General features: G+C 40.6%; 1 pseudogene; it reads right to left on the bottom strand.

The window, feature by feature from the left end:
• Positions 1 to 117: 117 nt before the first annotated feature.
• On the bottom strand, positions 118 to 25,377 carry LOC130731546 (coniferyl alcohol acyltransferase-like; annotated as a pseudogene).
• Between the last annotated feature and the right edge of the window lie 1,818 nt (positions 25,378 to 27,195).

Raw genomic sequence — 27,195 nt, 5'->3', positions numbered from 1 at the left:
AAAAAACACATGATTATGTGTGTGTTTGTATGAACATCGGATGAATGTAAGTTTTTGTCCAATCTTACCTCCCACATCTATTGCCTTTTGTGCATTGGAATGTGCGTGGAAGTTCATTGGAAAAAAATAAACAAGTGAAGTCAATGTTTTTTTGAGGGCAAGTGAAGTCAATGTTAATTGAGGAGGTAATCCCAAATAATGGGCCTAAAGAAAAGAGGAGTCTTAGATTCCATGAAGTGCAAGTGTCCCTTAGCAAGGTTCATTTAGACCAACCAATCAACATTTTCTTTAGGACTAGGCATTGACATCACATAACCAGCATCACCACCTTAAGGAAAATGGTAGGACGCAAACACATGCTTCCCCCAGCCAAAGTCCAACTTTCACCCGGGAAACCTTTTCCCCGAAGAAACCACAAAAGTCGGTCCCTCTTCCTCATTGTCGTCGCAATAAAGCCTCAACAACCCAAGAATTGGCTGAGCGCGCTTCCACCCAATCAACTAGCCCCAAGAAATGCTTCGTCCTCACTGCCACCTCCAATAACTCATGAACTTGCTCCACCACCCTACTCAACGACTTTCCGGCAAGCTCCTTCGCTGCTACCCCAGCATATGGATTGGATATCACATTGCTGAAATAAGAACCTGTGATTGCCTCCTAGTTATCGGCATCGTTGCTGAGTCTCTTTCATCTTTCAACCACCACACCAATCTTTAAGAGTCTTTACGTGTAGGGAAGATGCTAGCGCCATACGACGCTTGTCATAAGGCGGGTTACCTATGATTAATTATGCAATTTTTAAAATGTAAAAATTTTTTTACCCTACTTTTTTTTTGCCTATTTTAGTTTTGTAAATTCAGGTTAAATATTATGAACATTTATTTTAGGGTGCTTGGCAGGAATACATGAGTTGGTTGTCGTTTTTTATTTTGAAAAGGTTTTAATTTCTTTTAAATGGATTAGATTTTTTTTTTTTAGATTTCTTACAAAATAATATTTTTAATACGTCGAAAAAATACAAAACAACAAGAAAAAACTAAGAACCGCTAACAACAATGTACACTCCCGATGTATTCTTACAAAAACTAAGACCCCAACTAAAAAAGGGGAACATTTAGTAATGTACACTCAGACCAATCGAACAAGCTCCAAACTTAGCAATACAATCAGGTGGAAAATTGCACTCCTGATGTATTCTTCTCAGTGACACCCGCCAATCCTTCGCCATTAGCTCTCTGATTTCAGTGACAATCAGCAAGAACCACCCACTTCCTTGCTCGTCTAATGCTTCTATCAAGTCTGCACAATCAATTTCACAAATGAGCTTATGATAACCACAATTCCAAGCCATAACTAAACCTTCCCGTAACGCCGTAGTCTCTGCCAATAAAGGACTAACCCCTTGCGCCGACACCACAAAATTGCAGACCCAACAACAACCTTTGTTATTGCTAAAGAGACCTCCACTACCCAAACAATATATTGTCTTGCTCATATTATGGAAATATTGATTTATTACATTTTCTCATAAATTTATTTAATTAGTAGTTTTAGCGTTTGGCCTACAAAGTCGTATAAAATAGGGGTGCACGTGGGTTGGGTTGGATGGATTTTGGTCAAAAAAAAATCCGAACCGATCAAAATTGTCTGGGTTGGGTTGGGTTGGATTTCACGAATTTCTTCTTCGGACCCGATCCGAACCAACCCGACGAAGTTCGGATTGGGTTGGATGGATTGATTGGGTCGCTATATTAAAATAATAATATCTCTGAAATATTAAAAAATCTTGCAAAAATTGTTATAAATTCAGAAAAAGTTATAAAAAATACTAAATATCTTATAATACTAAATAACATGAAAAAGACACAAAAAATCATATCAAATAGCATGAAATAATACCACATAAATGACATATAGCCAAATATCATGAAAACATAAAACTTCATTACCAAATGACATGAAACAATCTAACATAAAAAGTACCTAAAAAGTGAAAAACAACACTAAATGTCATGGCATGACACTTAAAACTTAGATGTCTTCAACATGCCAAATAACTATATATAAACATGTAACAAATAACTATGAACAAATACTCTAAGTTCAAATATGACAAATAACTACAAATACTTAAGTCTCAAAGTTTCAAAAGTCATCACTTCGACACTAGCACTCCAAGTATGAGTAAAATTATAAAAAAATTATTATTGTATGTAAGGATCATGGGTTGGGTTAGATGGATTTGAACTGAATCCGAAATTCGATCCGAACTTGGTTGGGTTGTAGTAAAATCCATCCGATTAACCCGATTGCCCGATCCAACCCGCATTTTTTCTATTGGATCGGATTGGGTTGGACGGATTCATTGGATCTACCCGGCCCATGTTCACCCCTAGTACACCTCTTTTTGAAAATATTCTAAATTCTAAATATCAAGTTATTTGAAAAAATAGGTAGGGTTTAATTCATAAAAACAATATCAAACTTTCAATTAATTGTTTCTGAAACTTTGAAAACCCGCACTGGACTAACGCTCTCCCTATCTGCGCCGGAATCCTTCGCAAATCAGATGGACAGTGTTGCGAACGCGGCGGAGGCACCGTTCTCGACGGCGAAGATTTCCGTTTGGTGGGACATGAGAAGCTGCGAAGTCCCCAACGGTTCCAAAGCATACGCCATCGCAGACAGCATTCATTCCTCCCTCACTGGCATGAACTACCGTGGCCCTGTTTCCATCTTCGCATACGGTGACATCAAGAACATGTCCGAAACTGTACTGGAGGATCTCTCCATTGCCAGAGTCTCCATCATGCATGTCCCTGCCACTGGCACTAGTAAACCCCAAACATCTTTCAATCAACTCAACTTCTAATCGCTCTAATAGTCTAATTTTTAGTTACTATTTATAGAAATTATATCTGTTTGATTGCAGTTTTTGAAAAACGTATTTAAAAAAAAAATGAAAACTGTTTTACTCGGTGCTGTTTGCGGGCACAATTCTTTTGAGTTTGGTTTGTATCTTATTAGTTTGGTATTCGAATCGATTGATTGATTGTGATTGTGTTTACACGGATTTTTGGTAAACAAATATCCTCTTAGTTCGACTAAGGGAAGTTTAGATTTCAGGGTCCTTTTGAGAAAACGCTTTGCCAAAGTGTTGTGTGTGAATGAATGTGTTTTCGACAACAACGAGCAACTCAGGTGAAACTAGATTTCATTGAACACGAGTCAATTACAAAACAGTCAAATAAACTAAAATAACATGAAAACTACATGAACTGCAGATTTCGACAAACGAACTTCACAAAAGAACTGGAAATCAACAAGCTGAAATGCAGGGAAACTAAAGTGTCGGTTCTGCAACATACTCCTCCATCATCACGTTTTGCTCCTTGAGTCTCATTGATGCGGACATTAGAGCTTTCTGGTGAATTTTTCAGAGTTTGAGTTGGGAACCTCTTTTCTGAATCAGATTTTCCTATTTATAGAGCTCCATGTCTCGCGTGTCCCTGGCGGTTTTCTTCCTTGTTGGTCGGGTTAGTGGGTCTGATTCCCCACGATCTGATGCTTGTTCCGGAAGTTTCATGCGTAGTGGTGAGGGTCGTGTTTCTCAACTGCCTCAACCGTTTCTTGGCCACGTTTTCGACCATCGTGGGGAGAATTTGACTTGGTCAATGTGGCACGTGTTACATGTGCCTGTGTTTAGTAGTAATTGTTGTTGTCGAATTTGGCTGCCCCATTAACTTAGTGCATTTTCCTTTTCATTCCTTTTAGTCAGAATTCGACTACTCTGAGTATTTTGGGCTGAATGCGTTTTTCTTTCTTGGGCCAAAATATTGGGCCAACAGATGCCCCCCAAAAATGTTGATTCTTGACTACCAGTCCTTGGAGAGATCAAGCATTTTTTGCCCGTGCATTTCGACGGAACTTGACGGCTGTTTGCGACTTTTCCCTTTCTGATTTCAAGTCCCATCAGAGATCCCATCGTTTGACTTTTGCTCAAATCAGAAGCCTTGACGTCTGACTTCGTCTGTCGTGTGTCGTCTCTACTTTAGAGTAATCATGGCCCTTTTCTAGCCTTTTCATTAGGGTTTGCGGTTATATAATAAAATAACCGTTGGATTTCAAAAAATTTTATGCATCATCCTGTAATGCGGCTTCACGTCCGACTATTCACTTGCCTATAAATACGCCATTGTTGGCCCTCTGCGAGCTTTACCGTTCTTTCAAACACTCAAGTTTTCACCTTTAAGCTTTCAAACACTCAACCTTTTGCCTGATTTTGCTTGTGATCACCTTCAATCGTTTGGTTTCTGTTTTCCCGGTGTATCCTCTGAACATTTCTATGGCTTCTGGCTCTGGTTCTGACAATGTCCTCCCTTTGGCTGCTGCATGCGAGATGAATGAAGCCAAACGCACTCCTATTCCAGATCCGCCGTATGACGTGGAGAAACGGGCTATCTGGAAATCCCAGGTGTTTATTCCTATTTCTGTGAATGGCAATTTACGTGCCATTTTGGGCCCTTTGAAGAAGGCGAAGAAGGGCAGGCCTAACAGTCTCCCTGAGGGCTACGAGCATTTTCACCCCAGCATTCGTGGGGATGAACTCATTCTTGCATTTCAACCTTCTTACCGCTTCCCTTTTCTGAAAGATCCCAAAAGGGCTTTCAGGTCTGCGCCTCCTAACCCATCTGCTGGTGAAGGAGCCTATCTGAGATGGCTCAACAGGGTGGAGGCCAGTAAGTCTGGGCATTGGAAAGTGACTGGCATTTTCGACCTCATTCAGTTGTCGAGGTCGCCGATTGCTTACAACCCTGCCATGCTTCTGAGTTCTCTTTTCTTTTGGGAGCGGTCCACCAATAGCTTTCATGTCCCCTTTGGGATGCTTTCTCCCACTCTTCTCGATGTTGCTGCCATCACTGGCCTTTGGGTGGTGGGTGACGATTATCATTCTTCCGCTGCTCCCACTAATCCTATCGCCATTCCGACAGATAACATTGCTTTCAGTAAGTTTATTAAAGATCACTATGTCGAGAATGGTGAAGTCTCCGATGCTGAGCATGTCGCGTTTCTACTGTATTGGCTTTCTGCTTATGTGTTCTGCACCAAATCTTTGAGGATTCCGGCTAAACTCCTTCCTTTAGCCAATCTGTTACACGAGGGTCGAATTATCGCCATGGCTAGTCTCGTGCTCGGTAATCTCTACCAAATGATCAATGAAGCAATCGCCGACATTCGAGATCCTAAGGTGGCGTCTTTGAATGCAGCTGGTCCTTTCTGGCTTCTTCAGTTTTGGATGAATGCGGTTTTCGAACCATCTCTTCCAGCCAAGAACCCTCCTCCTGTGGTGTCTAACACAAGGATCGACGCTTTCAGGCTTGAAGCTCTCACCCCTCCTTATGATGCCTCCACGTTCGAGTTTGACTTTAAGAAGTATTTCACCATGTTTTTCGAGCTGAAACGTTTCCGCTCGAGCTTTGCACCGTATCACAAACCCTCTTACGGCCCTCGGTGGCTAAGGAATTCATACCCTAATCTTCCCGGTTCGGAGAACCTTTCTCAACACCAAGTCGAGCTTTGGCAAACTATATTGTCTCCCAGGGTGTTAACCATCAACTTTGCCAGTAATGATTTTACTCTTTGCGGTTACAATCCTCAGCTCGTGTCTCGATAATTTGGGTTGAGTCAAGATTTTCCCAATACCTTGTTCGACAAATCCCTCATCCTCTATCCTGGTACCATCACCAAACGTAGTGTTTTCGACACTACCATTGGCTACTATAATGAGGAGGAGCCGCTTGGTCTTAGTCCTTTCAGTTTTACTCCATCCTTTTACGTCACCCAGGCGTTCAAGGCGTGGTGGTCTGCTTATTGGCATGATATTTCGAAGCCAATTGAGGATTGCTTCCAGCGCATAACAAACGTTTTTCTTTTGCAGAGGCAGGCCCCGAAGAAAACCAAAGGTATGCATATGTCTGAGATCAACGCTTTTCAACAATTCTTCGGTGTAGTATACTTTCCGGGTCCTCGACTTCAGGAAACGGTTGCCAAAGCAGCCCAAGTTCTAAGGCGAATGTGGGAAGCTAAAGCAAAGAAAACCCGATTGAGCCTTCCTTCTGATGAGGATGGTCTTTCTTTTATTATTCGAAAAACCGGCTTTAGGTTCTCACCACTGCCTACTTGTAAGTAAGCTTTGGCTTTTCCGGTGGTGCTTCCTGAGTGGGTTGATCATGTAAGTATCAAAAACTTTTACCACGGTGCACTGCCCCCTCGGAAGCGGGTGACCTGGACCAAGCGTTACCTATGGAATTATCCTCTTCATGTGAAATCTTCAACCACATATCGATAAAATCGCTTATTGGTCAAGGTAATCATTTCGACCTGGCATCTTTGCGATATTTATGGCTTAATCCTCCTTTGTTTTCTTTTTGTAGCTGAGCCAATTCCTCAACCGACCCCTCAGGCTTCTCCTCGGGTGGCTTCTGCGATTGTCGAAGTGGAGGATGATGATGATGATGATGTTGCCTTGGCTGATAAGCTCAAGATCCCTAAGGTAATACTGAACCTTGTGAAACTCTGACCTTTACTCGACGTGTATATCTTTGTGATCATTTGCTTTTGTTTCAGAGTCGAAAACGGGGAGCCACCCCAACTACTTCTGCGAGCCAAAAGAGGGCTAAAGGTGCTGGTGAATCTTCTGTGGGAAATCCCTCCCCGGCTAAATCGGCCAGTCAACGTGAGGAAGTGCAGCAAGGTGGTGAACAAGGTGTTGATGAGCAGGCTTCTAATCCTCTGCTTCAAGGTACTACACCAATTCCTGTCGAGATGGCTCAAGCCAAGAAGACCTCCGGGAAAAGGTCTAGTCGCAAATCTGGCAGCTCCTCTTCCCACCATTCTAAGAGTTCAACCAGTTCCAGTCCCCTCAGAGCATCTGGCCCTAAGGTGAATCATTAGTTCACATCTTGTTTCAATTTGCTTCCTTTTCCTCTTTCTCAATCATTTTTACTTTTATTCTTCAGAGGGTTGGCATGTCTAAAATGGCTGTACCTCGGGCCACGTGGTTTTCTTCTAAACCTCCACCAATTGCCCTATCTAGTTCTTCGAGCGGTTTAGAGTCCTCTAGCTCGAGTTTAGACTCTACTGAGTCGGACCCTGTGTGGGACAAACTGACATTCTATTTTAACTCGAAACCAATCGCTTGGCAACATCCTGGTTGTGAACCCTATTATACCAAAGAATGTCGAGATAACCTTTCTAATTTTCCTCCACAGGATATGCAGAACCTGCCTTCCCCTGCTCGTGAAGAAAACATACCGCATGATGAAGTGCAGGGTGGTGAGGATCCAATCATTCAGCCTGACCAAGTGATTGGCGTAATGCCCCCACCCAAGGCTGATGTTCTGGCCTCTGCTCATTCCGAACCTTCTCCTCGACAGCTTCAAACTTCCCCTCAACAGCCTCAACTTTCTCCTCAGCGACTTCAACAAGATGCTAGAGCCGCTTTGATCTCACCTCATGCTAAGGGAGGTTCAGCTTCTTCTAAGACGGCTGCCTCTTCTCATACTTCTAGTGAAAGGCTCAGTGCTCTTTTGGTCGAGGATCCTCTTTCCATCTTCCAGAGCTTCTTTGATGGTACTTTGGATCTCGAGTCTCCGCCGCGCCAAGCTGAAATTGCTGAGACTGCTCAGTCTGGTGGAATGCCCGATGATAGCCGGATTGAAGCGGCTCTTGTTAAGTTAAAAGGGCTGGTTTTCGATACTGGCTTCATTGGCAGTGTCCGAGTCACTCCTCAATTAGGCCAAGAAGTGAAAGAACTGCTTGCCTTCCTCTTAAGCCAACAACTTGATCAGATTCAGGCAGATGCTCTCGTCGAATTGAGACTAAAAAGGCACAAGTGATTTCCAATACCAATGGCCTATTGCCCGCGAAAGAAGAGGCTCTCAAGCTGACTGCTAGGAGGACTCTCATTGCAGCTGAGTTGTCGAGCGTTGATGCTCGACTGGATGAGCTTCACAGGGAGGTAGCCAGACTCGAGAAGCAAAAGGCTATGTTGATTGATGAAGGCCCAGTTGTGAATTCTCGACTGAATGCGCTGGCTGCTGAGTGCACGAGCGTGATGCTATCGACATCTCAACTTTCTAAGGAGGTAACAGCAGAACAGCGTATGAAGCAAAGCTTGGATTCTAGGATTGCTGCTGCTGGGGTTCAGCTTGAAGCCTTCAAGTCGAGAATTTAGGCTTTATAATTGTTGCTTTATTGTAATGGCCATGGATCTATTATGGCCTTTATTGCCGACTTTGTAACAATCATTCCTGTCCTGTAACTCTGTCCGATTTTTGATTAATGAATGAATTTGTATTGGCAATGCTCGACATGCTTTATTTTTCGATTTGCATTTTATTGTCGAATCGGTTTTCGTTACATTACTTCCTGCATTTAATGGCTAAGTCTCACCATTTAACTTGGTGCTTAATCTAACCTTTCAACTTCCAAGTTTCTTGGAAAACCACGATAATTTATAACGCTTTTATCACGTTCCTGTTCAACGACTCAAGAACTTCCTTCACTTGTGGTAGTGGTTGACGTGGCTTGCCGTGTTTGGCTGATGCTTTGGTAACTGCATGCTTGCATTAATACGTCTGTTTGTTACTTCCCTACTATAAATGAAGCCGTTTTCTACTCGTCTTTCAACAGCAACTCTTTTCTTTCCATTCTTCCCTTCTTTCTGCGATCCAAGAACCTTTCATTCTTCACCATGGATAGCAGACTAATTCTTCGTCGTATCAAGGACTTGGCTTTCCAAGAGAACCTTTTCCAGAACCTGTATGACTCCTCTGCTGGCCTTGATGAGCTTTTAGGGCTCATTGATCAACTGCTTCATAGGCCAATCGTTGCACGCGTTAGAATTCCTCTTCAGGAGTTCCAAGGGCTTCTCTTGGAGGCCAAACCTCTGTTTGAAGAGTTCCGGGAACTTTCAGTAATGGTGTTCTTTCAAGAACACCAAATAGATGAGTGGAGGGAGAAATTCGATTTTCTCCAGGCCTCTTTGGATCAGCAAGATCCTGAAGGTCTTGTTCGGTTAGTCGTCGAGATTCTTGCAGCCTCCCTTGAAGACTTGGTTGCTCGTCAAAAGAAGGCTCGACTTGAGGGCCAGATGGTGGCGCTGGTGGATCGATTAGCCCCCATGCAAGCTAAATATGACGGATACAGGGCCATTTTTCCTTTTTAGGTTTCTAGTTTTATTTGTATTTTATTTGTATTTTGCCATACTTGTAACATTTTTCGATCAATGAATATAATTTGGCAATTTTATCGTTCATGTTTCATTCGATTTTACATTCGTGCAACATTGGCTTATATGCTTTTAAATACTTGCCATTTATCGTAACACATTGACTCTGATTGCCCAATTCCTTAATCACGTAAGCATTATTGGGTAACGTTTTCTCGACTGTGAATGGCCCTTCCCAACTGGGGGTCCATTTCCCATAAGCTCTATCCTTTTTATCCATTGGGAGAATAACTTTCCACACATAATCCCCTGTGATAAAAGATCGATCTCTAACCTTTTTATTGTATGCTTTAGCTATGCGATCCTTTTGCCTTGTTAAGACGTCTAGTGCCAAGAGCCTTTCTTCGTCGAGGTTGACCATTTCATCTAGCATCATATTCCAGTAAACTTCGCTTGGGATTTCTTCTTGCCTTTGAATTCGACATGATTGCAAATATACCTCTGCGGGCAACACGGCTTCTTGGCCATAGGCCAGTCGAAAAGGCGTCGTTCCTGTCGCTTCCCTTGGTGAATTCCGGTAAGCCCATAGGACTTGGCTTAAAGATTCATGCCAGCTTTTTGGTTTTCGACCCACATGCTTCTTGATCAAGCTTATTAGGACTTTATTGGCTGCTTCTACTTGGCCATTAGCCTGAGCGTAGTAAGGGGTCGAGGTTAAAAGCTTGATGCCCCAAGATTCTGCGAAGGCTGCCACTTTGCGTCCCACAAACACCGTGCCTTGGTCCGTTGTAATGGACTCTGGCAATCCAAATCGATATACAATGTGGTTTTGTATAAACTCGATCACCGTTTCCTATGTTACGTTTTGTAGTGGGATGGCTTCGACCCATTTAGTGAAATAGTCGACTGCCACAATGATATACTTGTGCTGCTTTGATGAAGCTGGGTGAATTTCGCCAATTAAGTCTATTGCCCATCCCCTAAAAGGCCATGGCTTGATAATAGAGTGCAATTCACTAGCTGGCACATGCTGGATTCCTGAGTGTTTTTGGCAATCTTGACAACCTTTTGCGTACTCAATGCAATTTTTCATGATAGTTGGCCAATACAAACCTTGTCTAAATAGAATCCATTTCATTTTGGCCCCTGCTTGGTGAGCACCACACAGGCCATCGTGAGCAGCTGATACTGCTATAAATGCGTCGTCTTCGCTTAAGCATTTCAACAATGTGCCGTCGACGTTCTTTTTGAACAACTCGTTACCTAAAATGGTGTAACTTAGAGCCCTATACTTGACTTTTCTATCAGTTGACCCTACTGGGTTCTGCAGGTACTCGACAATTGGCTTTCTCCAATCGTTAGGGGTTAGATTATCAATGACCATAATGTCGAGATCTGAAGGACTCAGTTTTTCTTTGATCTTAATTAACTCTGTCAACTTTAGCCTATCTATCATATACCCAGAAGCAATCTGCGCCAATTCATTGGCTTCTTGGTTCTCCACTCTAGGAACGTGACCTATTCCAACTTCGTTGAATTTAGCCAACAAATTGTTTGCTTTTACATAATATTTGGCTAAATGCTTACTAACACACTTGTACTCTTTGGTGAGTTGCTTTACCACCAACTCAGAATCCCCTTTCACGACGACGTTCTTTGCCCCCAGAGCTAGCAGGATCTCGAGGCCCGATATCAACGCCTCACACTCGACTTCGTTGTTCGAGCAATTACTCTTGATCCTAAATTTGAATTTAGTGGGGATGCCCTGCGGGGACATGATAAACATCCCGATTCCAGTTCCATTCTTATGGCTGGAACCGTCGAAATATAACTTCCAAGGTTGTATGCCCACATAGGTTATGATCTCTCTAGGCATGGTGTGATCTGCCAAGAAATCAGCAACCGCCTGCCCTTTAATCGCTTTTAATGGGACGTAAGTTAATGAATATTCGGTTAGGGCCAAAGCCCATTTACCAATTCGACTATGCAAGATTGGTTTGGATAACATGTGCTTTATTATATCATAATGAGAAAAAACCATTACATCGATTGGCTTTATGTAATATTTCAACTTTACACAAGAGAAGTACAGGCATAAACACAACTTCTCGATCATAGTGTATCGAGTTTCTGCGCCATTTAACACCCTACTCAAGTAAAATATGGCCCTTTCGTTGCCATCTTCATCTTCTTGAGCCAGCATACTCCCGATGGTCTCATCTGTGGCGGAAATATACAGCTTCATTGGCCTCCCTTTGATGGGTGGCACCATTACAGGTGGATTGGACAAGTACTTCTTGAGTTCATCGAATGCCTTTTGGTGCTTTGCCTCCCAGCGGAACACATCCTCCTTTTTTAGTCGAAGAAGCGGAGAAAATGACTTGGTCTTTTCACTAAGGTTGGTAATGAATCTCCTTAGGAAGTTAATCTTTCCCAATAACGATTGTAGTTGCTTCTTGCTGGTTGGTGGACTTGTGTCGAGAATGGCTTTAGCTTTATTTTTGTTGATCTTGATGCCCTTTTTGTGCACCATGAAACCCAAAAAATCACCTGCATTAACACCAAAAGCACATTTAAGGGGATTCATCTTCAAGCCATATTTTCTCATCCTCTCAAAGGATTTCCTTAGATGCATTAAATGGTCATCCCTTGATGGGGATTTCACCACAATATCATCAATGTAAACCTGCATGAAAGTTTCGATAAAATCATGAAAAATGGTATTCATTACCCTTTGGTAGGTCGCGCCAGCGTTTTTCAACCCAAATGGCATGACCACCCACTCGTATGTCCCCAAGGCACCAGGACATCGAAAAGCTGTTTTCGACACATCCTCTTCTGCTATGAAGATTTGGTTGTAGCCTGAGTAACCATCCAACAAGCTTAAGTATTCGTGACCAGCAGCTGAATCCACCATCATCTCAGCAATAGGCATGTGATACTCGTCTTTTGGAGTGGCAGCGTTAAGATCTCGAAAGTCAATACAAACTCTCATTTTCCCGTTCTTCTTGATCACTGGAACCACGTTGGCTAACCAGTCCACATATCGAGCCGTCCTGATAAATTTACACTTGAGGAGTCTTTCGGTTTCTTCCTTGATTTTCACCAACACATCTGGATGGAACCTCCTGGGTAATTGCTTGACTGGTTTCTTGTCTTCTTTGATGGGTAACTTCAATTCCACCAATTCTCGACTAAGGCCAGGCATTTCATCGTAGTCCCAAGCGAAACAGTCTTTGAATTCTTTGAGTAATTTCACCATCCTATCTTTTAATTCTGGGTCAATAAGAGCACTGATGTACGTTGGCCTCTTTTCTAAGCCATCACCCAGGTCCACTTCTTCTAAAGGGTCTTGCGCTTCCATTTTCTTGGAAACATCGACCACTGGCTTCTCGAAGCCTAATGGGCCATCATCGTAGATGCAATCTAGCCTCTAATTGCAAAGGTCCTCGAATTCGCATTCATCGGCACTCTGCTCGTTTTCTTCTATGCACGTGTTATCCTTATTTGTTGTTGCCTCCTCTCGAGATGTAATTTCGACAGGCAGAATTGAGGCATTGACTTCGTCAGTAGCCATTTCTTTGGCTATTCTTGCGGCCTCTAGGGTCGTCCTTATTCTGTTTTCGGCTGCGTAAGCCGAGATTCGAGCTAGGCTCGAATTAATCATCTCTAACATCATTTTGCCACTCAGTAGTGGCATCCTTTTCTTCATCACTGTGCCATCCACTCATGGCATCAGGTTTGTATGCTTCATTAAGGTTTAATCCCCTGATGGGATCCAACGTCACCGAGTACTCTGAGTAAGGGTTGAAATATTGACTAGCCACTGTGTCTAGAGGAGCGATTGTGGCTAAACTTTTCTCGAAATTCTTTTTGCCAACGTAACTTGTCTCCGCTAAGTAGTAGCTCTGATCTGCTTGCACGTTCTCGACAACCCCATCTGATTTCCAAATGGAGATACGTTGGTGCAGGGTTGAGGGCACTGCCCCACGCCGTGGATCCATTCTCTCCCCAATAGCAGGTTGTAGTTGGCTTTTGAGGGTACTACGATGAATAATGTGGAACGGGCCACCGTTCCTACGGTTATGTTCAACATAATTGCTCCTAAAGAAGAGCCTGTCTTCCCTTCATAATCGGAAAGGACCATGTCGTGAGGGATTAGGTCTGCCTCAGTTTTGCCTAACTTCTTGAGCATAAACTTAGGCATTAAATTAATTGTGGCCCCTCCGTCGACAAGAACTTTATTGACCCCTTTTTCGTCGACCTTGGCCCAGACGAATAACGGCTTCAAGTGGCTTTTCATCTGCTCCGTTGGCCTCTGGAAAATAGCCCTTTCGTCTTCGACGGATCCTTTTTGCATTACGTAGTAGCACAAGGGGTTGTCATCTGGCTCTTCTTCATCGTAGTAGTCTTCTTCACTTTCGGTGACCTCTGAGATTCTGTCGAATTCAGCGGGTAAGATAGACACTATGCAGATGATGTTAAGATCTTCCCCATCACTGTTGTCGAAATCCTCGAGCATGTCTTCATCCTCATCTTCGACAACCTCCTTCCCTTTCTCCTTGGCTGGATTTGGTGGCACGGTTGTTCCTTGTTTGATGGCGTGATCCAGTTGATTAATAATCGACGCCACACTGGGTTCATTACGAGGGTTGTCTTCTGGCTTTATGTCCCATAATGAACGGAACTTGCCACCCCTTTCCCTTTCCGCTTTCCTTTTCCTCAGGAAACGTCTGAACTGAGTTCTGGTCATTTGTTCAGGAGCATAATAATTCCCAGAGCCATAGGAATAGTTCCGCGACACGCGGGAATTGTTGATGTAAGAAGACCCCTGGCCTAAGTCGATTTTCTGCCACTTGGGGTATGGTTTTGGCCTTGGAGGTGCTGGCTTGAACCATTGATTTTTTGGTAACCCAGCATCAGGGACATAAGTCTTGTTCTTGCCTCTTAACTTTTGGCCTTTATGGCCATCGAGTTCTTGATCTCTCTCAACCCACTCCTCGTGGGGATACTTCAGTCTCCTGGATACAGGAGCTTTCTTTTGGTAATGCATTTTCATTTCTGAATCTTGGTAGGCCTTGGCTGCAGATTTGTCGAAAACGGCGCAGCATCTAGGGCACAGCATGACTTCTTTCCCGCCATCTTTGCTCCGGGATAGAAACTCGACAAGAGTTTCTCCAGCCTTGGGGTAAACCTCTTCCAAGCTCACCTCTTTCGCGACCTCTGGCTCTTCGACAGCTACGTTTTCTTCTTTTGCCTCTCCAAGCGTCAAGCCCAGAATTAGCTTTTCGGAAATGTCGACCATGCCAATGTAGAAAGGCTCTACATAGTTGGCCTCAGCTATCTGCAGTGGATCAGAGTCGATCTTCATTTGACTCTTGGCTTTTTCATCATACTTGAGTCTCCCTGAGTCCAATGCCCCTTGCACAAGGTCCCTGAAACGAACACACTGTGAGGTCCAATGGCCAAAAAAGTTGTGATATTTGCAATATTTCTTTCCTTTCCTTTGTTCAGGAGAAGGAAGTTTTTGGTCTTTAGGGACCACAAGCAAACCATCAGACACAAGTATATCATAAATTGCATCACATTTGGTCACATCAAAAGTATAAGTTTTCACAGCAGGAATTGTGTTCTTGGGGTGTTCGTCCCCAAGCTTGTTTTCACGTGGTTTCAATGCTTTACAAACATAAGGATCGCTTGGCTGAAGTTCATCCAGATTGACATCGTTTACTTCGACGTCTGCAGGGACTTCGCGATAGACACACGGACTTTGACACACTGGATCAGCGTCTAGGTATGCTACTTTTTCCTTCTTTGGCCACTTAGTAGTCTTGGCCCTCTCCTCAGACTTCTCGGCCTTTAGTAATTCGATGTGCCTCACTCTGTCTGCGAGTAGAGACATATCTCGAATATACTGAGTGTCGATTTTCTTTCTAATAGAATACTCTAGACCACCAGCGGCTAAGACAACTAGCTCATGTTCGGGGACATGAGTAAAGCATCGAGATTTAAGCATCCTAAACCTGTTCAGATAATCATCAATAGACTCTGCTGGCTTTCTTTTAACACTCGCCAGATCCTTCAAACTCACTTTGCACTCTCCCCTAAAGAACTGTTCATGGAAAATTCTTTCCAACTGGGCCCATGTGTGGACTGACCTAGGAGCGAGGGTGGTGAACCAGGTAAATGCATTCTTAGTTAAAGAACTCGGGAAGTACTTCATTTTTAAATTTTCATTGATGGCTAAGTCCCCTGCTTCGATTTGGTACCTAGCTATGTGTTCTACAGTGGACTCTCCTGAATACCCCGAGAACTTAGTGAATTTGGGGACCTTCCAGCCTCGAGGAAGTTCGGATTCGAGAACCTCCTCTGTAAAGGCCGACACAAAATGGGGTCTATTTGCAAAACCTACGTTGAAACCATGTTGGTTCAACAATTGTTCCACTACGACAGCAACATTTTGTTGCCCCCCAGCATTCTGGTGTCGAATTCTCTCTAGCACACCATCAGCGTGTTCTTCCCTGTTTACCATATACACATTTTGCAATGGTGGCTGCACTGCCTCGTACAAAGGGTTTGCCTTCATCTCTTGGTGTTGCGGCGCCTGATAGCGCACAGGGGCAGGGACGTGGTTAGGCAACGGGATTTGGTTAATCCCTGGTGCCGGTTGGATTTCGACTGGTGCCCCCAGGGCTGTCGCCAAACGATCCATCTGTCGTGCCAAATGCTGATTATTGCCATTATTATTTTGGAGCACAGGGTTGATTAGCTCACCTATCTGTCGAGATAGCATGTTAACCATTTCATGGTTACTATCATCTACTTGCTGCCTAATGGCTTGAAGTGAACCAGTATTCATACCTGTAGATAAATAAATTTGTGAACTAGATCCAGGAATAGGAGGGCTAACTTGGCTCCCTAAATTTAGCATTGTTCCATTTGCCCATAAGGGGGGTATGCTAAAAGGAGGGACATTCTCGGGGAATGTCGAATATGTGCCCTGTATGCCTTGCATTATAGACATGGGCATACCATAAGGCATATCTCCTCTCGTAATAGTTGGAACAATTTGTGTCTGCACTGATGTAGATACAGGCATTTCTGCCATTGCAGAGACTGCCACATTCTGGGTTGGCATAGTGATGCCAGGTCCCATCCCAGTAGACACTTCTTCATTGTTATTACCACTACTCCCCCCGGGGCTACCCTGATTGCCCACGTTAGACCCTTGGGGGGAAGTTCTTCCTCGATTGCTTGTCATACTTATAGTCTTACCACTTCTCAGGTGCATATAATCAAGGCAAGTAGCAAATACCAAATAGCATGCAATAAACTTAAACACACAAAACGCTTCTGTAAAACTTAGTTTTCACAAAAACGGTCCCACTGGGTGTGCCAATTTGTTTACACGGATTTTTGGTAAACAAATATCCTCTTAGTTCGACTAAGGGAAGTTTAGATTTCAGGGTCCTTTTGAGAAAACGCTTTGCCAAAGTGTTGTGTGTGAATGAATGTGTTTTCGACAACAACGAGCAACTCAGGTGAAACTAGATTTCATTGAACACGAGTCAATTACAAAACAGTCAAATAAACTAAAATAACATGAAAACTACATGAACTGCAGATTTCGACAAACGAACTATACAAAAGAACTGGAAATCAACAAGCTGAAATGCAGGGAAACTAAAGTGTCGGTTCTGCAACATACTCCTCCATCATCACGTTTTGCTCCTTGAGTCTCATTGATGCGGACATTAGAGCTTTCTGGTGAATTTTTCAGAGTTTGAGTTGGGAACCTCTTTTCTGAATCAGATTTTCCTATTTATAGAGCTCCATGTCTCGCGTGTCCCTGGCGGTTTTCTTCCTTGTTGGTCGGGTTAGTGGGTCTGATTCCCCACGATCTGATGCTTGTTCAGGAAGTTTCATGCGTAGTGGTGAGGGTCGTGTTTCTCAACTGCCTCAACCGTTTCTTGGCCACGTTTTCGACCATCGTGGGGAGAATTTGACTTGGTCAATGTGGCACGTGTTACATGTGCCTGTGTTTAGTAGTAATTGTTGTTGTCGAATTTGGCTGCCCCATTAACTTAGTGCATTTTCCTTTTCATTCCTTTTAGTCAGAATTCGACTACTCTGAGTATTTTGGGCTGAATGCGTTTTTCTTTCTTGGGCAAAAATATTGGGCCAACAGATTGATGATGTGTTTACTTGATATCTAAATGGTTGAGAAGTTAAAATTGTTACTATCCCCTATCCTCGGCCGGTCTATGTATTTTGAATATGTGATGTACCAACTATCCCGAGTCGGATGCGACATATTTTATATGAGACATATGAATGGTTTTATATATTTCTGTAATGCCTCACACAAGAGCGCATTGCGCTTAGCTAATGATCGAGCATGAAATTATTGTATGTTTTATAGTTTCATATCTTTTGGTGATAGGTTACAAAGACGCAATTGCCAAGAGGATGTTTGTCGACATGATGTCATGGGCACTGGACAATCCAGCACCTGCTAATTATTTATTAATTTCGGGTGATAAAGACTTCTCGTACACTCTCCGTCGACTGATGATGAGTAAGTATAATATTCTTCTTGCCCACCCTCAGCAAGCAGCAGCACCTGCTTGGCTGCTTCCATGGTTGCAGTTGCCAAGAGTGTATGGCTCTGGACTACTCTCCTAGTTGGAGGCCCTCCTCTGAGTAATGGTGACCAGAAAACCACTCAGAGAAGTCATAGAAGTTGCTAAATATACCACGAGCCAGTTGGATTAGGTACTAGGAACTAGGTAGTAATGTTGAACTAAAAGGTTTTTATTTATTTTGGAAAGGATGTGAATGTTATGAGATGCCATTTGATAAATCACTATATGCTAGCTCAATTTATAAGTATTTTTGAGATCTGAGGAGTTCCCAGTTTCTCTCTTGAGGCATGTAACTTGGCCCAAGATTATGCAAAAGACTGCTTAGTTGCTTTGAGTTCTTAATTATACAAGTTAGTCCATATATACGCATGTATAGTTGAGCCTCCCAATGGCTGATTACATTGAATTTCAATTACAAAGTAAAAATTCCTGCATTCTGGGCCGGGCATGAGACATAAAAAATCTTTTATGTATGTGACTGTGGATAGACAGGATAATGTTATCGGAATCTTTTTAATTAAAATTTAGAATAGCACCTATGCATCATGAGTAATTCTTGTGTTGCCACAAACCCAACATCTCACTTTTGAGGGTTGTTTGAGTTAATTTTCAAGGATTTTGGAGGAAAATTAAGATGAGAGCATATTTTTAATTTTGATTCAAATATGTTTTGTTTCTAATTTTGTCTTAAAATGTCCTCCAGACATGTTACATCTGTTCATTTGATAAAATATGTTTTAAGTTTTAACTCTTTAAATAGTATTTTTGTTTTTAAATAAGAGGTACCTTCCTTGTGGATAAATTGTAAGCAAGCTGAAAAAAAAATGTGGAAAAAAAGAAGAAAAAAATGTAGAAAAAAAAAGTTACAAAGTGAAGGAAGGTACTTGTAAAAAGAAAGTTGAGAAAAGAAAAAAAAAGGAAGAAAAGTTACAAAGTGAAGGAAGGTACTCATTGCAAAAGGAAAAAAAGAGTGAAAGTTGTAAAAAGAAAGTTTTTTTTTTTTTTTTTTTTGAAATGAAGTTGTAAAAAGAAAGTTGTGGAAAGGAAGAATGTGTTAATTCTTGAGGTTGTGACTAAGTTTAATTTGAATTATTCCCTATTGTTCTTATTTTTCCTAAGGTTTTAACTCTGAATATCTTTCATAAATCCTTCCTTGACCTTAGCCTCAATACAACCTTGAAAAGTCCTTTGATCTTTGTGTGCATTTGTTCAATTTAATTGATGTGTTAGAATCTTGTCAAGCCTATGATAGATGCATGTTTTCATGAGATGATGAGAGTTGCTTATGCATGATTAAACACAAGCCTAAACACTTGAGAGTAGAGAGTATAACACTTGCATCCAACTTTGATGTTCAATTTGCAATTCTTGTTGGCTTGGAATGTAGGTGATGAAGTTCGTGTTTGTCTAATCTCTGTGGAAATTGAAGTAGTTGTTTTCTTGCTCATAAATCTGAATTTCTACTTCTCAAAGATAAGTGTGAGCTGAGTTTTTATGTTTTAGGAAGTACTTGTTATCATAAGTGATTTTCTGATTCTTCTTTGAAGTTAAGTTTTGCCCAGGAGTGCAAAAGGTTAAGTATGGGGGAATTTGATAAGCGCATAATTGATGCACTTTATGTGTGTCTTTCTAAGCTTCATTATATACATTTTTGTGTTTAATTTTTATAACTTAGCCATGTTTTGACCATTAGTGCTTATTTGGTATTCATGGAAAAGTTCTTAATTCTACACTTTTAGTTTCTGTGACTGTTTTGATAGAACAGGTTCAATCTGGAGTTACAGATATCCAAATAGGGCGAAAAATATGTCGTTGGAAAGATAACTCGAAGCCCTACAACTTTCATGTTCATCACAATTCGAGAATCAGCCTCTAACATGGTCATAATTGCTTTGAAAAGTTGCTGTCGCTAATCCTGCGAGTCTGGAATAGTCTGCACTAAAATGATCATATATTGGGCTACAAAACTCCGAATTAAGATCTGATTGAAGGCCCGCGAAGCTGACTTAAAGAGCTACAACTCTTGCGTTTACCTTGATTGAAGATTTAGACTTCTTGTGGGACCCGCGGATGTCTGATTGTTCAGCAGCTTACTCCTTTATGTGGGCCCGATTTTGTGAAGATTTAGAAAAGATTTAGATAACAAGGATTGTTACTTGGAGGACAAGTTTATTTATTAGTATAAATAAGTGAGTGTAGGCTTTTGTTAGACCTCACCACCACCATCTCCTCACCTCACCACTTCACCTCACCTCTTCCTCCTCCTATCTCTCCTTATTTTCTAGTATGAGTTGCTAAACTCCTTAGTTAGTCTTAGGATTTTTAATATTCTTGTGTTTGCAAACTTGAGGTTCTATTCTTAATGCAAATTCTTTCTTTATTAATTCTCTTCATCTCTATTTATGATCTAGGGTTTGCTTAATTCCGTAGTTTTAGAAATAAGAGTTGATGCATGTTCGCTTAGTTCATGTTAGTTCGTAACTGTTTCTTAATCACTTAGTTTAGGAAACTGTGAATTAATTTCCGCTTAGTTAATTAGTTCTCACGAATTAGGGAATTGATAAGGAAGAATTAATCTTTTGTAACCAATGAAGGTTTGTTGCACTTGAATGTTATAATCCGATGACTAACGTTTTCTCTCTTCTGTCTGATCTATTTAATTATTTGCTTTGTTACCTTCTATCAAATCAATAAAAACCCCTTTTTATTTGTTTTTGTTTTACTCTAATATCAATTAATAATTCACCAAGTCCTTGTGAGATCGATCCTGGTGTCATCACCTTGTACTGTATTAAAAGCAAAAATATTTTGACACGCACCTGCGACAGTGCGTTCGTCATCCGCCTCAAAATTAAGATATCCCTGTTTTAGTACTTCTTCTTTACTTCCAAGCACAATGTGCACATCAATTTGAGATCACGCTGAAGATGCCACTCTCAAGTACTAGCTAACATAAACCACTTACAGAAAAAACAAAGAAAAAGGGAACCGGCCCATCCCGCTGCCTCAGCCAAGGAAGAAGAAATGATGACCAAATCGATCAAACAGGAACAACACCCAACTTAGCGATGGACGAAACATGGCCCAGAGCAACATAAACCAAGGAAGCAAGAGGTGGGAATTGTGGGCCTCAACCAAGATCAGCCCCGACTCGAAACTACCCTGCCTCACCTGAACAAAGGCAAAAGGAGCAGAAAGGAGCGACTCCAACACCACAACACACGACGGATTTATAATAAATAGATAAATTAAGCAAACATGTATGTCGTAAAAATTATCAAGTTTTTATCAAATTCTAGTAAAAATATCCTTATAAACTACATTCATTGTTGTTCAACGTGCATAACTTAGTAACATGTATTTATAATCAAAACCGAATATTTTTTGAAATTTCAAAATCAAAACCGAAGGCTTTTTATGAAATTTCAAAATAAATACTCTAAAACAAGAAATTATGTAATTGCTTACAAAATTATGAGCAAGATAATAATATTGGCATTCATCTCAGAATATTTGGTTTTAAATACTTGACTTATCACAATCATTCTGAAACAATTTTCACTTTCGTTTGACATATGTATTTGACTAATCAATAGACAATAATGGTTCTAGAAATCAAATTTGAAGTTTTCTTAATTTATAAATGAGATTGAATGATGTTAAAAAACATTATAATTGTAATGACCAAGTTTTGGGTTCAAATTGATTAAGTTTCGATAGCAAAAAAAAATTGAGATCAATGAACATTATAATTGTAATGACCAAGTTTTGGGGCCAAATTGATAAAGTTTCTATAACAACAAAGATTGAGATCAATTTTTCTTTTGTCTCCGACTGAAAGCTCAAGTGGTAAGAACAATGAGACATATGAGTTGGGTGGGGGTCCATGGATCAATCGTGGAGGATGTGAATATTGTAATTTATATTTCAGATGTATAAAAAAAAACTTAATATATTTTAATTTTTTATAAGATAAATATTAAATAAATTTCACTTTTCAGCCGTTGGATTTGCGCAAACGTCCAGATCTATCAAACATTAAAAAATTATTTTATTTTAATCAAAGGAAATAGCCGCACCCAGCAAGAAGCAACCTCTAATCCCTTCTCTGCCGCCCTGTTTAACGCCGCTCGCCGGTCCGCCGCCGACTATCACCACAATTTCTGACCACCTGATTGCACCACCGCTGCTCAGCAAGCATGTTCCTGGACGGTGTTCTTTTGCAGTCTGATTGGAAACAACGGTGTCAGGTTCATTGGTTTTTCGTTTTCTTTCTTCTCGTTTGGTTCGGTTCCTAGTCAATGCACTAGGGGTGTACAAGACCCGACCCTACACGCCAACCCGTCCCGGCCCAAGCCTTTAGGGCCGGGTTGAACCCGGCCCGATCATTAAAAGATGTCGGGTTAGGGTTGATCATTGAGTTATCTAGCTTCGGGTCGGGTCAAGTTCGGGTTGGCATTCGGGCCACCCGGCCCGTCCCACATATATATTTTATAAAATTTTAATTTGTTATAATGGTCAAAATGTGATTGATGGTGTTCAAGTTTATCTTACCATGTGGATGATATGAAAATGTTTAACATCTATCTTATTAATTAAATAAACGTTGGTTAAAAGATGGACACTTTCATGCTTTAACAAGAAAAAATCATGTAATGCACATGTGAGACAAGTGAAGAGAGATCAAACAAAATGAGTGACACGTGCATATAGATCAAATAAAATGTAAACCTCTCAAGTGCAATAGATTATGCAAGAATTGAGTCATTTCAAGCTCTTTCTTCTAAAAAATAGTTCTCACTTGTAACCCTTTTAGTATGTTATTATATTTAAATTTTATAATTAGTATTAAATAATCTTAGATTTATTGTCCTCGGGTCAACCCGGTCCCGTCCTACATAGACCCGTCCTAAATTGGACCCGCATATTGTCGGGTTTCTTCGGGTCTAGGGACGGGTTAGGGTCTAAGAATTGATCCGATCAATATTTAGGGCCGGGTTAGGGTTAACAAAAACCCGTCCCAACCCGTCCCTTGTACACCCCTACAATGCACTATGAAATTTGCTCAGTTTTCCCATTCATATGCTAATTTCTGCGGTGTTTGGAATGTGTAGTTTTATTCTAATTCTTATTAGTGCCCTTAACTTTATCTCTTAATTAAAAAATGCAGTTTTGTGAAAAAAAGAATGAAATGAGAGATATGATGATTGATGTGATAAGAATAGAAGCGAAAAATAGGAAGAGAAAAAAAGTAAAAAATGAGATGGAAGAAAAATTGAGTGTCAATGTATCAAAACTCTTAACTTCCCTATTTAGTAATGTAGCTAACTTCTAAGATGAAGTTAAGAATAATGGTGGAATGAAGTACGTACCACTATATGGACTGGTTGCTGACTTCTAATATTATTTCCTGGATTGGTTGCATAACTATGACCACCATGAAAAAGACAAAAACAAGAAGGTCAAAATAGAATATATATCCTGTTCTCTTTTGGGAAACCACTAAGCCAAGTACTACAGAAATGTAAGAAATTCCTATCATATTATTTGTACTGCAAAAACAACATAACAGCAAAATACTAAAATGACAATAAAAAATGGTAAAACTCCTAACCTAGCTTTTGCTTCACATTCTTATGGGTTGTTCAGTGTTATGATATCCTTATCAAGTACTAGCCGCAGCAGCTCCACTGCAACCATTATTTTTCTTCCCATACACTTCAATGAACACATTAAAGTATGCTTTTTCTATGTATATTTGGAAGATTTCATCATCTACTTTCACCTTCACAATTGAATCTTTGAAAGCTGGGTTAGGAATGCTAAATTAAAACCTGAGCTACATCCAATCTTCTCTTCCTAGTGAATAAAGCTCTTTCTATAGATTAAACCAAAAGGACTTCCACCTTAGGTTAAATGGATATTCAAAATACTGCTTAATTAAATTTATAACAAATTAACAAGGTAGTTATTGAATAACCAACTCATGAAGAAGACATGATCAACAACTGAAGTCACTATTGTTGATTGAGGAGGTAATCCCAAGAGACAGGCCTAAAGAAAAGAGGAGCCTTAGATTCCATAAAGTGCAAGTGTCCCTTTGGAAGGTGCATGAACACCAACCAATCACCATTGTCTTTAGGACTAGGCATTGGCATCACATAACCTTTTCCCACCGGAAAATAGTACGATGCAAACAAAGGCTTCCCCCACCCAAAGTCCACCTTTGACCCCGGAAACCTTTGCCCCGAAGAAACCAATCAATCAGCCCTAAGAAGTGCTCCTTTGTCATAGCTATCTTCAAGAACTCATGTACCTGCTCCGCCACCCAACTCAGCGGCTTTTCGACAAGCTCCTCTGCCACTATCCCCTTATATGGCACTGAAACCACGTTGCCGAAGTAACACCCCATGATTGCTTCCTTGTTCTTGTCACCGTTGCTGAGCCTCTTTCTTCCCTCAACCACCACACTCATCTTCGTGAGAACCTTTTCCTTGCCTTCGGCATAAGCTGCTGCCGCGCCAACCATCTTCCACAAGAATGCAGAGAAAGACTCTAACTTCGTGCGCTGGTCACCTGCTGAGGAGGTAGCCAGTGACTGCATGTGGCTGATTTGTTCGCTCGTCACGTAGTATATGCGGCTAGTGATTGGATCATATTCAGGTTTGGGTTTGGGCTCGGGCGGAGGAGCAATGTCGGAGATGGTACTGAACATTTGATGAATTGAAGGGTGGATGGAAGGAGGGTGCCGTGGGGTGAGAAGGGAGCGTCGGAAACAAGGTTGGGCTGATGTCGTGGGCCTGTTGGGATGGGCCATCTCGGCCCATGATACGAGGAACATGTTTGCAGAGTATGCATCTGCGATGAGATGGTCAAAATTGCATGCCACTACTAGCCCACCACACTTCATCCAAGTTGCCTGTACATTCACCATAATGTAATTATTGAGAAAAATATAATCTGTTTTGTGTGGTGTCTGCACTGTCAGTATTGTACAAATCTCTGAGTTAGTAATTGGAGAGACCTTTCTTTTATATAAGAAAAATTAACCAATTACAATGAGTAAGTAGCTAGTTAGTTACCTGGATAGCAAGCACACCACGCTTTATTGGTGGGACAAGTTTCCCTTGAATAGAGTCATCTGGAGTGTATAGATTAAGGGATTGAAGCTCAACATCTGCCATAGCTTCAACAAAATCAACCCCACGGTTATTGCAAAGTAGCTCATGTTCGCCAATGGAGTTAGTCAGCACTTCACCAGCAAAGGCATAATAAGAAACCAGAGCCTCAGCTAATGCACTCTTAAGACACTCCATCACTGTGCTTTTTTTGTTGCCATTAACGGTAGGACTCTTGTAGCAAAAGAACACACTCACATTAAGGGAGAAGAAGTAGATCAAGGTTAGAGAGTGGGAGCCAGTGCTCTTGCTTTGGTAGCATTGCTGCTACCACCTCTTCCTTGGTAACACTCACGCTGAACTCTCCTTTTGCCAAACACATTTTAGCTACCGATTAGATATGAGACCAATCTAAGATGTTGTCGTCGTTGCACCGCATGACCGGAATGTATAATGTATTTATAGTTTAGGTTGTGAAGTTAGTGAGGAGCTTTTATTTGAAGTCAAAATCATTGTTAATGTGTCTTATATATCCTGAAGTAACAAAAATGTGCACAATCTCTGATGTTTTTTATTGAGTAAATATTATTTTATTTCTTGTGAGATAAACATATAACACGGAGGTTTGCTCTTGTATTCTTTCTCTTCTCTCTTGTATTGGGTTAAAGCACCCCTTGTACTTTATTTTAATATATTTCACATTGCTTATAAAAAAAATAAAGGTAAATTCTGTGGTACCCATAATTTTTTTTTGGGTGTGGTGCCCCATGTGATATTTTAAGTTATAATTTTATTGAAAAAATTTATTATTGCAATTTTAAAAAGGTTAATAATCGACTTAATGAATTAATAACATAGATTTTTTAAGCTTGTTTATGTTATATAATGCACAATATGAAAATTACGGTTTTTAGTTCAACTCGCAATTCAGATAGATCATCTAAATTTTTTTCATGTTAGGATCTTCTTCCTTCATGCTCCACCCATATTAAACGTTTAAATCTTCCTCCATCCTCTTCCTCTAAGTTTGAATTGTATGTTTTCTATTGTTCTATATCATTTTAGGGTACCACGCCTTGATCTGGATTAAGATACCACAACAACCACAAAAAATAAAGGTAAATGGAGGTTTTGCAGTTATTGAGACAAATCAGAATCATTATGCATATGTGAAAATACTTGTTCGAATATTTTATACTCATCAAATCAGGAAAACAGATTCATATGGCCATGTTTTAGCTCATGTACGTATATGCATATGTACTTCCTTGTCATATATATTGACGATAAATCTGTGTCATACACGTAAAAATATCTTTATAAACTATATTCATTGTTGTCGAACATGTATAATTTAGTAACATGTATTTGTAATAAAAACTGAAAACATTTTCTGAAATTTAAAAATTAAAATCGAAGACCTTTCTGAAATTTTAAAATACTCTAAAGTGAGAAATTACGATATTTCTTTAAAAAATCATGAACAAGAAAATAATATTAATTGGAATTAATCTCAAACTATTTGGTTTTAAATACTTGTCTTATCACAATCATTCCCAAACAAGTCGTAAGTAGACCATAATGAGTCTAAGAAATCAAATTTGAATTTGTCTTAATTTATAAATGAGACTGAATGCTGTGGGGTTGTCTAAATGACCAATGATAAAAATTGGGTTAAATCACCCATATTTATGTGTATCAATCATATTATAATATGTGTCCTTATATTATCCACCTCACTTAACTAAAATTTTTTATTTTACATTTTTGTAATATTTATTTTATTAAATACTTTAATTGCAAAATAAACCTATTAATTTAGATAATAACATAAAACTCCTTTAATTTTCTAAAAAAAAAACAGAAAATCCCTAATTCTTCTACGCTCTTTCTATTGTTGAGTTCTGGCCAGCAACAACCTTGCAGTCATACACGAGGTTGATGAGCATGGTGTTTTGACATCGGACTATATATTATAAGAGACAAAAACCCCTTTAATCATTATTCAATTTTTACGGATTAATGAAACCTTAATTTGGTGGAGGTAAAATGAGAGTAGCCTGAGAAATACCAGAGGTGTGATATAAGAATGGTAGCAGTCAAAGCATAAGTTAATACCAGCCTGAGAAATACCAGAATCTAGTGACATATATAAAGAGTGGGTGGGGGAATTCTCGCCTACGAGGTTGTTGCTCAGAGG

Source organism: Lotus japonicus, chromosome 1 (genome assembly GCF_012489685.1).
Source record: "Lotus japonicus ecotype B-129 chromosome 1, LjGifu_v1.2".
NCBI lineage: Eukaryota > Viridiplantae > Streptophyta > Magnoliopsida > Fabales > Fabaceae > Lotus > Lotus japonicus.
This window is presented reverse-complemented; position numbering and strand designations above follow the sequence as displayed.